Source organism: Pseudophryne corroboree, chromosome 9, assembly GCF_028390025.1.
Source record: "Pseudophryne corroboree isolate aPseCor3 chromosome 9, aPseCor3.hap2, whole genome shotgun sequence".
NCBI lineage: Eukaryota > Metazoa > Chordata > Amphibia > Anura > Myobatrachidae > Pseudophryne > Pseudophryne corroboree.
The window spans coordinates 425,507,148-425,520,618 of NC_086452.1; the positions used below are offsets into that span (position 1 = coordinate 425,507,148).

The window sequence follows — 13,471 nt, forward strand, 5'->3', positions numbered from 1 at the left end:
TCAGCATGCAGCCAGCGTTCCTCTTAGGAAGACAAATTCAATACTGGCAGGCGGCCGGCAGCAGCATTGACATGTCACTCGTTTTTCCAGCAGCAGCAGTACTAGTCTGCGACTGTCAGTGTCAGTGAGTGACTGACTTGTAAGTAAGCTGCTGCAGCTTGCAGGGGAAAGAGAGGGGCAGCCAGACCAGGCTGAGGAGGAGCAGTGTAATTGCAGTGAGTGCCATCATGGGTGTTTGTTTGGAGCACACCACAACATCTGACAATGTATCTGCTTTATTAGGATTGGCACAAGGGTGGATATTTTATATTGCATTGACGTCAATAGATGGTGCTAGACACGCCCAAAAGGTGGTGCTAGACACACGCCTCCGACAGTGCACCCCCTAATAAAATGTGCTGCGCACACCTATGATGACGGCCCATAGCAGGTCATTTATGATTTGCTTAGGTTACACATGAACTTGTGTCATCTTATCATTCATTGATCTCCAACCGGTTGCTAAAGGAACAGAATTCTGACTGATTACTGAAGAGAGTTTATAGACCAGACCAGAATAGGTTAACATACCCTAACATTTGGGAGCATCGTCCGGGGATATTCCAGCATCTCCTCCACTGGCAACAAATCCTCTGATCTTTCAGGAACCGCTGATAACAAAAACCGATAAGTGAGATTTAATGTGTAGATTTCTACCTGCTCACTTGGCTCAGCGTTTCTTGAATGCATCTGAGAAAGTCCAGTCGAGAAGATCAGAGAATATCTTAAAGAGCCCAGTATCAGTCAGAAGAAGACATTTTTTTAAGGTAAAATATATATTGTATGTTATATTGTTGAATTGTGGGTAAATATCTTCAGCTAATTTGTCACAAGTGTACAGGGGGAATTAATCAAATATCCAGAAAACTTTTACATTTTTTAAAAAAAGGTGGCGTATGGCCAAGGTGTATTCTAATGCTGATAAACAGTTTGAATTGAGAAATAACCAAAGAGGTGTATGCAAATCTTGTACATGTGTTGTTGTGTTAAGAAAATACAAAGGGTCTATAGCACCGAGATTGGTGGCAATTACAAGCACTGAAGTCTCATTTGGTTATGTGGAAAATGATGATGAATTTTATTGTACAATAGGTTGTCATTTTAAAAAAGGGAATTGTTGGAACATTACATTGAGAATGATTGATCTAACATCATAACCTATTGGCCTACGAACCACATAATCCCAGGTCTAAGACCCATTTGCCCGTGCAGCCTCAACCAGCTGCCGTGCACACAGATAACAGATATAGGGGTATATGCAATTGCGGTCGAATTCGCGGCAATTTTCGCCGTTTTTTAATTCGACCAAATTCGCCAGGTGAATTCCGGAAGGTGGCTTCCGGAATTCACCATATTCAATGAAAAACGGATTCGCCAGAGTCGCGGGCGAAAATCGGCTGATTTGGCGGATTTTGCCGCGATTTTAAAAAACGGGGAAAAACCCGGAAAAAAAAATGGCGTGGGGTCCCCCCTCCAAAGCATAACCAGCCTCGGCTCTTCGAGCTGGTCCTGGTTCTAAAAATGCAGGGGAAAAATTGGGCAGGGATCCCCCGTATTTTTAAAACCAGCACCGGGCTCTGCGCCTGGTGCTGGTGCCAAAAATACGGGGGACAAAAAGAGTAGGGGTCCCCCGTATTTTTAACACCAGCATCGGGCTCCACTAGCTGGACAGATAATGCCACAGCCGGGGGTCACTTTTATGCCGTGCCCTGCGGCCGTGGCATTAAATATCCAACTAGTCACCCCTGGCCGGGGTACCCTGGGGGAGTGGGGACCCCTTCAATCAAGGGGTCCCCCCCCCAGCCACCCAAGGGCCAGGGGTGAAGCCCGAGGCTGTCCCCCCCCATCCAATGGGCTGCGGATGGGGGGGCTGATCGCCTTTGTGAAAATTAAAAGATATTGTTTTTTCCAGTAGTACTACAAGTCCCAGCAAGCCTCCCCCGCAAGCTGGTACTTGGAGAACCACAAGTACCAGCATGCGGGAGAAAAACGGGCCCGCTGGTACCTGTAGTACTACTGGGGAAAAAATACCCAAATAAAAACAGGAGACACACACCTTGATAGTAAAACTTTATTTCATACGCCGACACACACATACTTACCTATGTTGACACGCCGACTGCCACGGTCTCCGACGATCCGAGGTACCTGTAAAAAAATTATACTCACCTTCCAGCGTCCAGAGGTACATCCAGGTCCAGAGAGATAATCCACGTACTTGGCAAAAAAAAAAAAACGAACACCGATCCAGCGGACTAATGAAAGGGGTCCAATGCTTTCACATTAGACCCCTTTCCCCGAATGCCGGGACATCACGTGACTCCTGTCACTGATGTCCCTTCAGCCAATCAGGAAGCGCTACTGCCGTGGCGCTCACCTGATTGGCTGTGCGCTGTCTGTACTGTGACAGCGCCTCGCAAAGCCGCTCCATTACTTTCAATGGTGGGAACTTTGCGGGTAGCGGTGGGGTCACCCGCCGGTCAGCCGCTGACCGGCGGGTGACCTTACCGCTAGCCGCTAAGTTCCCACCATTGAATATAATGGAGGGAGCTGTGCGATGCGCTGTCACAGTACAGACAGCGCTCAGCCAATCAGGTGAGCGTTGCGCTTCCTGATTGGCTTAGAGACCTGTCTGTGACAGCTGTCACTGACAGGTCTCATTCGTGGAAAGGTGTCCCATGTGTCAGCATGGGACCCCTTTCAGTCCGGTGGTCGGGTATTTGCGGTTTGTTTTTTTGCCAAGTACGTGGATGTATCTCTGGACCATGGCTGAGGAGAGTATATTGAACTTTTCTTTTCAGGTATCCGTGGATTCTACATGGAGAAGAGGACCGATGTCGGCGTGTGAACATAGGTAAGTATGTGTGTGTCGACGTATGAAATAAAGTTTTACTGTCGACGGTGTGTGTGTCCTGTTTTTATTTGGGTATTTTTTTCCCAGTAGTACTACAGGTACCAGCGGGCCCGTTTTTCTCCCGCATGCTGGTACTTGTGGTTCTCCAAGTACCAGCTTGCGGGGGAGGCTTGCTGGGACTTGTAGTACTACTGGAAAAAACAATATCTTTTTATTATCACAAAAGGCTATCAGCCCCCCCATCCGCAGCCCATTGGATGGGGGGGGACAGCCTCGGGCTTCACCCCTGGCCCTTGGGTGGCTGGGGGGGGGGACCCCTTGATTGAAGGTGTCCCCACTCCCCCAGGGTACCCCGGCCAGGGGTGACTAGTTGGATATTTAATGCCACGGCCGCAGGGCACGGCATAAAAGTGACCCCCGGCTGTGGCATTATCTGTCCAGCTAGTGGAGCCCGATGCTGGTGTTAAAAATACGGGGGACCCCTACTCTTTTTGTCCCCCGTATTTTTGGCACCAGCACCAGGCGCAGAGCCCGGTGCTGGTTTTAAAAATACGGGGGATCCCCTGTCAATTTTTCCCCCGCATTTTTGGAACCAGGACCAGCTCGAAGAGCCCGAGGCTGGTTATGCTTTGGAGGGGGGACCCCACGCCATTTTTTTTTATGATTTTACCGTTCCAGCATTAAAAAAAAAAATGAAAGAAAAATAATATTTTAAAAAATATATAAATAATATTTGTGCCTCCAAAAAAAAAAAAAAAAGTACCTAATCCCTTCTAATATAAATAGATCTGCTATTACCCCCCAAAAAAACACAAAAAAAAACATGTTTAAATTTTTTTTATTTGTTTTCACCCTCCAAAGTGTGGCGGATTGAAAATGACGAATTTGCTGTCTAAAAGCCCTGCTGTCGAATTTCCAAACTTGAATTGAATATGCTTTGGTCGAATTGCAGCACTTGTATCATTGCAGAAAAGTCGAATTTGCAAAAAGTCGAATTTCAAAAAGTCGAATTTTGAAAGTCCGTTTTTTGGTCGGAAAGCACTGAATTGCATAGGCGATTTTTTTTTTTGGTCGAAAATGACCCGAAATTCGACAATTTCGGGAATTCGACCGCAATTGCATATACCCCATAGCATTTACTGTCATCCTTGTTTTTTGGATCCTTGCACTGTTGTATGTACTCTGTCAATATGCTTTTGAAAAGGTGGGGGGGAGTCGGGTTGTCTGCTGAATAATGAAACCAGTGTCAGTAACTAGATTCTCCTGCACACATTGTACTGTATATATTGTATGTCCCTATGCAAGACAGTTAAGGGGTAGGATTGGGTCAGTAATAAAGAACAGCTACTGTCTGAAAGAGACACAAGGTGAACGTATTCCAAGAATAGTGGGGAGTTTACCAAGAACACAAGGAACAACAGGGGTACTGGTACAAGCAGGAATCTATATAGGCAGGGGGATAGACCCTTGGAGTGACTTAACAATAATATTAGGGACGCATCTCAGTGATCCAGAAGAAATAATCTATTATGCAGGTCTCACTTGGGGAGCAGTACTAATAGATTTTCCACCAATACAGGGAGGAAGGGGCAACACTACAACCCCAGTCATTTGTCCACAGACGGATTTAAGGAGCTCTTTAGGTACAAGGATAGAAAAGATTCTTCAGAGTCAGCGTCTCACAAGGAGATTTTAAGTCCCTCATAAGGAGATCAAGTATCCATCTGGATCACTGTAGCACAAGAAAGAGAAAATGAAAAAATAAGAAAAAGCCAAAGAAAAGAATGCCATACCGAAGGTAACAGTTCACGTTGTCCAGGAACCAAGCAAGATGACAGAAACTGTTATTTCTGCAAGCAAAAAGGACATTTCAAGAAGAATTGCAGAAAATACAAGGAATGGTGTGAAAACCAGCAAGAAAAACCTAAAGCATGAAGAAGTGGCTTCCCGAGGTAACTCCCTGCCAAAACACCATCTGAACAAGAAAATGATCAAGTGACCCTTGTACTGCCAACAGGTCACCAATATCAATGCATTATAGACTCGGGAGCAAGCCGAACAATTTTAAAGCAGCAAGAGGTACCAAGTGAATTAATGACCACTGAGACCTAGTCCAGCAACAGCACCTCCACACTATACCCCACCCCTATACCCAGACATGCATGCACATCCAGGTACCCCTAGTATGAACAGAATTGAATCATCTGCAAGCTCACTAACAGTGAAATTGAAAAGAGATGAACCAGGAAAAGAGTGGCGAATAATCAGCCCTATCTTGGAAGGATCTGTGGTTGAAAACCCGAATGATTTACCTGAGATATGTGTACAGAGTATGCCCCAGTGTCCTGATACTTTATCACAAGAAACCCCAACAAGATCAAACCAAAGAAACTGGGCACCTAAAGTTCCCCTCATGTTTAAACGAGTGGTAGACACCTGGAATCAAGCTATGAGTCCAGTAAACAATAGTCCGCAATCAGGAACTATAGACGAAAGGGTGCAAATCAGGTGGAGAGGAGAAGCAAGGGATCAAGACACAGCCTCTACAGCTTTTCATGCCCAGGTGCATAATGTACAGAATAAACTGACATATTTTCCAGAAAGATTGTGTCCGGTATGTCAGTTTTGCGTTTCAGAAGGATATGAACATTGCCCAAATTGTGGAAACTGGATTTCATCACATGAACCGCCATGCTCATGCACAGACACTCAGGGCACCAGCAGCCCCAGACTTGAAACAGGAGAAGACTGAGTCCATCAGAACTTACTATGATAAAGTCACTATACGACACACAAGATGATAGAATATGAGGGTGTGCAACTCCCGTGTCGGCAACAGTGTACTCAGTCACCACTGGCAGTTCGATAAAAGTGACTTTACCCACAGGAGACACAAGGGTTTCAAGAGCTGTTTTTATGCACAACCAGATTCCTCTACGTTTACTTACAGATCAGGCCATTGCAACAACTGGATTGGGAGGTTAAGCCCTACCCCTGCAAGAAAGCAAAGATGTAACCTGAAATACAAGCTGCTATACAAGTCTATCTCTCACAGGAAAAGTAAGACAAAGAGGAACAACAACTCCCAGCATGAACATCATTATGTTGAACATCAGCCTGGGTGGACTTGGACTAAGAAGATGACATGCCAGCAGCAGTGAGAAAGAATATGCAAGTGAAGAAAGGACAAAGTATGAAGAATTATGAATGAATCATAAAGAGAGGTGATTGGAAAAAGAAAAGTTGAGAAACAATATGAAGGTCGCATGAAAGTTTGGAGACTAAAGAAAGTCTGCTTTAAAAAGGACAAAGAAAGACATCTGACAAGTGGTCAGTACTACATGGCAAGATTACAGAGATAATGCCATGATTTAAAGCAACAGAAGCTCTGGGGTTTAAAAGCAAATAATAAGGAACAAGACAGAAAAAGTTCCAAAAGACAAATAAATGATGCTTCTTCTGCCAATATGAAGTACAAGCTTCTTCAGGTACTCCCCAGTGAACATAATGTCTCCAGAGGAAACAGCAGAAGGTATGATTACAGTCACCTTGCCCACTGGAGAAATACGTTTGTGCCTAATGAATACTGGAGCCAGCACACGCAGAAGACAGCAAAGGGAGATACCACAAGAACTGATGATATCAGAAATTCTTAAAAGGACAGGAGATGCAAGAACTACAGTCACCAATACCAGCCCAGTTCTTAACCTCGGAGTACATGTCCAGTGACTTTGCTGAAGCACAATGTACTAAAGCTTATCCAAGGAGAATACAGTACACACCAGCAGAAGTTTAACTTTCTAGCAACTTATCAAAGGAAAGAACAAAAAAGCCATTTAGAAGCAAGTTAGAACAGAAGTTCAGTATTGACTCATTCCCGCAGTACCAGTTGTAGAAGAAAGTAAGCAATACTACTGGACCAGGATAGTCCTGCGGAGGGGCTATATCACCAAGTGATTTATCCACAAAAAACACAGCTAAATACAGGATGTGAATGAACTGCTGATTGCCACCACTACTAAAAGAGCACTAAGCACCAAGAAGGGGCAGGGTCCTTAGTGAAGTTTCTGGAAGAACAAGACTGCAGAGCCTCAAAAGGAGAAATTGCAGCTAGTCAAGCAAGAGTTAATCTTCCTAGGACACTCAAGGTACCTGACATCTAACAAAAGTGAGAAGAAAAAGATTTATACTGCAAGCTAAGATGCCAACTAGTGTCAAGCAAGTCAGATGATCATTCCTTGGGCCTAGTAGGACACTACAGAACATGGATACCTCTAGCACCAGTCTACATGCAAGCATTGTATGACAACACTGAAAGGGAGGAGGGACCGCATCCTACATACAGCAACAGATGAATTAAGCTATTTAACAATTGGAAACAGCAGTTGCCTCATCTCAAGCCCTAGAACTACCTGACTATTAAAGAAGGAGGCCATACATAGAAGTCCTTACGCAAAATCAAGGACTGAGGTGAAGACCAGTGGCCTACAACTCAAGCAAGCTTGACAGCAGTAATCAAAGAGCACCTGCCGGCATCAGAGCAGTGATAGCAGCAACAGTCCTAGCAGAGTATAAGAGCACAGACACAGTGCTGAATCAGTAGTCCTAGAAGAGGACAAGAGCACAGGCATACTGCTGAATCATGAATTTATCATCCAGGGTCCACATGCAGGTACAGAGAAGCTTCAACAAGCAAGAACCAGACACCTGTCAGTGGCAAGGCTGACCATGTATGAAGTAGCACTGCCAAAGTGCAACAAGTAACCATCAGAAGATGTATTACCCTCAACTCAGCAACCCTTTTCCAACATTAATCAATAAAGGTGTTGAATCTCAAGATTCAAAAGGAGGGAAAAACAGATTATCTACTGATGAATGGGAAAGCCAGAAGTTTCTAACATTCACTCACGAAGGTAAACAATATTGTTGGACACGATTACCCCAAGGGGGAGCAACCAGTCCATCAGATTTCTCAGAGGCAATGGCATTAATCCTGCAGAAATGGAGACCGCACTTTACAGACACCCAGTTAGTTCAATATGTCGATGATCTGCTTATTGCTGCACAGACAGAAGAGAAGTGCAAAAAGGAAACAGCATCACTACTCATCTTTTTGGCAGAAGAAGATTGCAGAGTGTCAAAAAAAAAAAAAAAAAACTACAGCTAATACAAATAGAGGTTGTCTTTTTAGGACACTGAATATCCCAAGGAACAAGGCATCTTACTGATGAAATAACAAAAGCAATAACTCAAGCAAAAACCCCAAGAACATTAAAAGAAATCAGAGCTTTCCTGGGCCTTATTGGTTATTGCAGAGAATGGATACCCTCAGCCTCATTACTGATGCATCCCCTATATGAATTAACAAAAAAGGAGGCGTCAGCAGAAAACAGGGACACCATTGAAGAAGCAGTAAGAAAACTAAAGCAAGTCATAATAACAGCCCCAGCATTGGGATTGCATGATTACAAAAAGCCTTTTAACCTATTCTGCCATGAAAACAGAGGGCATTCTTTAGGGGTGCTCACCCAGAAATACGGACCAAAACAAAGACCAGTGGCATACTGTTCAGCCCAGCTGGATCCGATTATCAGAGGAGCACCATCCTGTGTCCGAGCAGTGGCAGCAGCAGCAATACTGAGGGAAAAGGTGACAGACCTTGTGCTTGATCATCCACTGTGTATACAAGTACCGCACGCTGTAACAGAAATACTAAGTCAAGAAAAAAGCAAGCATCTTTCTGCAGCCAGACTTACCAAATATGAAGTAGCACTATTAAGCGCCTCCCATGTCACCATCACAAGATGCACTGTACTAAACCCAGCTACACTCCTTCCCATCAATGATTCAAAAGAGGGCAAGAGAATTAAAGTACTGTCTACCAGCAGCTCTATTTCCACCTATGTTACAAGTAGCTCATGAACCAGTACATCATTCAAAGGAAGCCATGGTGAATAGAGTACAAGAGCATTAGATAGCTCCAGGCTTCAATAAAGCTGCAACAAACTTTGTAGCAGGATGCTGGATCTGTGGAATCAGCAATCCAGGACAAAGAACCAAGACACCTCTAGGAACTATACCCAAAGCCTCTTACCCATTTCAAAGACTACAAATCAACTATATACAGTTGCCACAAAGCGGTCCATATGAATATGTACTAGTAGCAACGGACATGTTTAGTCACTGGGCCGAAGCCTGGCCACTAAGCAAAGCCACAGCAAAAACCACTGCAAAGAAACTGATAGCAGAAGTAGTATGTAGATTTGGGATATCTGAGGTTATAGAATCAGATAGAGGTACACATTTCACAGGAGAAGTCATGCAGCATATAATGAAAGATTTGGGGGTACAGCAGGCCTTCCACGTGCCTTACCGTCCCCAGGCGAGTGGGGAGGGGGAACATCTGAACTTTGACCTTAAGCTAAAACTACAGAAAATGATGACAGAAACCAAAAGAACTTGGCCAGAATGCCTACCTATAGTCTTGTTCAATATTAGGACCACACCTATGAGACCTAGTAAACTGACTCCATATGAAATATTGTTTGGGTCAGCTCCAAGAACAGGTTGTTATTATCCACAACAATTACAGCATAATCATGGTGATTTAACAGGTTATGTACAGGAGGTCTGTAAAACATTGACTAACCTCCATTGCCGAGTGTTTTCTTCCATTCCAGACCCAGAAGGATCAGCTACGCATAAGCTAAATCCACGAGATTGGGTCTATTTAAAGAGACATGTGAGAAAGACCTTTGAACCAAGATATGATGGTCCACATCAAGTGCTGCTAACCACGCCTACCTCAATCAAGGTGTCCGGTCGCAATACTTGGGTACACGCATCCCACTCGAAGAAGCTGACAGTGATTTTCCAGCCAGAAGAATGAAGTTGCTTATCCTTTGGTTGTTGTCAGTGCCGTAACTGGGCATTTTAGTGCTGTGTGCAAGAAACGACAGTGGCGCCCCCCCCCCCCCCATGTAAGATAGGGGCAGAGCGCGCCGTAGGCGCACAAAAAAATTCTAGGGGCGTGGCTTCATGGGGAAGGGGCGTGACCACAAAATAATAGCAATTCATACTACGGTGCACAGTAGTCTACATTATTCAAATTACGCTGCACAGTAGCGCCACTACACCAGGTAGAGCCCCTTTTATACATTACAGCAGACAGCATCCCCCTTTTTACACATTACAGCAGACAGTCCCCCTTTTTACACATTACGGCAGCCAGGCCCCCTTTTTACACATTGCGGCAGCCAGTCTCCCTTTTTACACATTGCGGCAGCCAGGACCCTTTCTTACACATTGCGTCAGCCAGGCCCCCTTTTTACACATTGCGGCAGATAGACCCTTTTTACACATTGCGGCAGCCAGTCCCATTTTACAGATTGCGGCAGCCAGGCCCCCTTTTTACACATTACGGCAGTCAGTCCCCCTTTTTACACATTGCGGCAGCCAGTCCCATTTTACACATTGCGGCAGCCAGGCCCATTTTTTACACATTGCGGCAGCCATCCCCCTTTTTTACACATTGCGGCAGCCAGTCCCCCTTTTTTACACATTGCGGCAGCCATCCCCCTTTTTCACACATTGCGGCAGCCAGTCCCATTTTTTACACATTGCGGCAGCCATCCCCCTTTTTTACACATTGCGGCAGCCAGTCCCCCTTTTTTACACATTGCGGCAGCCAGTCCCAGTTTTTACACATTGCGGCAGCCATCCCCCTTTTTTACACATTGCGACAGCCAGTCCCATTTTTTACACATTGCGGCAGGCGGTGTCCGAGAGAGAGACAGAGAGAGAGAGAGACAGAGAGAGAGAGAGAGAGAGAGGGGGGGGGAATATACTTACCTTCTCCCCGCTGACAGGCTCCTCGTGCTGCTCCCTCGGTGGCGGCAGTGAGATGAGAAGGAGGAGGAGGGAGGGGGAGCAGGGAGCCAATACGGAAGGAGAGGGGGATGCTGCAGCGGCGCTTACTACCAATAACATAGCGCTGCTGCGGCTCCCTGCTCCCCCTCCCTCCTCCTCATTCTCCGCTGCCCGGCGCTGGTCTCTCTCCCTCCACAGCGCGGCGCAGGGCGGCGCACACAGCAGAGGTGGCATTTAATGAGTCAATTTGACTCATTACATGCCGCTGGCCGTGCGCCCCCAGGGCAACTGCGCTGTGTGCCAAGCCCCCTTGGCACACACGTAGTTACGGCTCTGGTTGTTGTTAAGGGTAATCCCCAAGGTTTGGACTATAAGTCCAGGCAACTGGTTTACTGAAAGGGAATAGTTCAGGCCTAGTGTAGGTAGAATAGGGAGAAAAAGTGGAATCAAAAAGAGGGGAAATGATAGTGTAGGAGCTTCCGCAGTATAGCAAATATATATATATTGATTCACGCTTTTTCGCATTTATTAAGATATTTACTGTTAATCACAAAATGGGTTCATGTGTCCTTAAGAAAAATATTGCAGAGCTGGTCAGAATACTATATTTGCTGAATATCTTGTTTTAAAGCATGACTTGTACAAGACAAATGCAACATTAAATGTATCCAAGGCGGACAAAGCAACACCAGATATATTCAAGGCTAATTGAGAAGAATGTTGAAAAAAATCTTTTGAGTTTATGTCCGAAAGACTGATAAACGAAACAATAACCATTTTCAAGGCTGTTCTAGTTGCCACTTGGAACATTGTATGACAATCGATGTATTTCAAGACATACATGGTGTATTCTGATTGGCTAAATGTATTGGCAAACATGAATCCTTTATCTTTAAGCTATAAATAATAAACCTATGACGGCCCATAGCAGGTCATTTATGATTTGCTTAGGTTACACATGAACTTGTGTCATCTTATCATTCATTGATCTCCAACCGGTTGCTAAAGGAACAGAATTCTGACTGATTACTGAAGAGAGTTTATAGACCAGACCTGAATAGGTTAACATACCCTAACAGCGGTCAGTGAGGACATTTGCCCGGCAGCGACAAGTTGGGTACGGGATCCCGACCACCAGAATGCTGGCAGGGGTGTGAGCACAACGTGCTGTGGGCTCAGTGGCTCTATTTCAACTCCATGGGTGTCATGGACACCCACGAGTGGGAATAGCTGTGGCGGCGCTTCTGGCAGTCGGGATCCCAGCGTCGGTATTCTGACCACCAGGATTTCGACCGCCGGGCACCTGACTACATCCCACAGCGACATTAAATATCCTGAGTGGGGTGACTGCAGGCACAGATCATGTTTATGTTTCCGTCATAGGGGTGTACTGTGGGTGTCATTCCGGGGCCTAGGGCCTCATTCAGCATCACACTCTGGTGCTATGTGATCGCATCTGGACACTTTTTTATCCCAGTGCGCAAGCTCAGGGACCGTTCTGCGCAGGCCAGGCAGTGCATTCGCAGGAGTGGCGATGCGGCATTGCAGGGGAGGGCGCGTGACGTCATACGTAGCCGCTGTGATGTGGAAAATGGCGGCGGCCTAACTGCCTTTGCAGCCATGTGGAGGCAGGGTGGCTTCACTTATTGAGAGATGCATTCACAATTGAATTGTGATCGCATCGCTGCCCGCCATTACATTTTGGGTGTCCTTGACCTGTGCTGGGCGGACCCCAGCATGGGAGTGATAGCAGTTGCAGTTTTGCTATTTTTTAAAAAAATTCAATTATTTTTTTATTGAAGTTTTACAGTTTTGCTTTAAGAACTTACACAGCAACAAAAAAAAACAAAAAAAAAACCCAGACATACAAAAACCGCATACAGACAGCTGCACATATATAAAGAAAAACAAAAGGAAAAAAGGCACATGGGGGGGTCATTCTGAGTTGATCGCTCGTTGTTTTTTTCCGCAACGGAGCGATAAATCGCTAACGCGCATGCGCAATGTCCGCAGTGCGACTGATCCAAGTAAATTTGCTATGTAGTTAGGATTTTTACTCACGGCTTTTTCATCGTTCTGGTGATCGTAATGTGATTGACAGGAAGTGGGTGTTACTGGGCGGAAACTGGACGTTTTATGGGCGTGTGCGGAAAAACGCTACCGTTTCTGGGAAAAACGCGGGAGTGGCAGGAGAAACGTGGGAGTGTCTGGGCGAACGCTGGGTTGTGTTTGTGATGTCAAACCAGGAACGAAACTGACTGAACTGATCGCAGATGCCGAGTAAGTCTGGAGCTACTCAGAAACTGCTAAGAGGTGTATGTGATGCCTAGCACCTGGCCCTTGACCCGTTATGACTACCACTGCAGCTGCTGTACCGCAGGGTTTAACAGATTGCCCTGCTGCTAGGAAACAAAAGCGGGTCCCGGCGACTATCTGAAGGATCTTAGGACCCAGGAGGAAGGAAGCTGTCGGGTCGCGGGGATAGGCGGCTCAGAGAGCGGGAGAAAAGGAGGCGGGGCTGGCGCCAAGGGGAGAAGGAGTGAGGCGGGAGAGGAGCAGAGTGCGTCTGACCGCGGAGACGAGCGGAGAGCAGGAGACGCAAACGGGGCGGCGGCTGACAAGGGGAAGCACGCCCTGCCGTTGAACAGGAGGGACAGCTGTGAGCTGCGGCCGAGTGGACGACACCACCACACCAGTGGAACAGCGGAG

The 13,471-nt window shown here is 46.0% G+C and overlaps 1 protein-coding gene across 1 annotated transcript in view; it reads right to left on the reverse strand.

The window, feature by feature from the left end:
• The window catches only part of LOC134958390 (uncharacterized), a 308,066-nt gene that overhangs the window by 14,464 nt on the left and 280,131 nt on the right, over positions 1-13,471 (reverse strand). The gene's annotated exons all lie outside the window — the stretch shown is intronic.